A 401-nucleotide genomic window follows, 5' to 3' on the forward strand; every position below is an offset into this window, starting at 1 on the left:
ACAGAGGTGCTAATATTTTCACTAGCCTGAATGCATCTAACCATCCTTTTGTACTGGTCTTGAAGTTTTTCCCAGTAAAAGGAAATAACTAGGTAAGAAGGATTCAGTGAGAACAGTATTTCATTACAGTTTTGTGCACTTTAATTTTGGTCAGAAAAGTAGCTTATGCCAGTATGTAGGCCGAGTATGGACAAAAGTCCGGTATTAGGACAGTTAGCATTCCTCTCCACAGAGAGTTAGCAATGTTTTTTTGATGGGTGGGGCATGATATGGTCTTTTGAACAGTTTGCATTTCTAACAGCTTATATTGAAATAATATGAAGGTATACTACCAACAAAGATCAGAATTAAGGTCAGCATCTCTGAAGAGTAATAGTGAATGTCACACATACAGCTTCAAT

Source organism: Merops nubicus, unplaced genomic scaffold, assembly GCF_000691845.1.
Source record: "Merops nubicus isolate BGI_N331 unplaced genomic scaffold, ASM69184v1 scaffold8568, whole genome shotgun sequence".
Taxonomy (NCBI): Eukaryota; Metazoa; Chordata; class Aves; order Coraciiformes; family Meropidae; genus Merops; species Merops nubicus.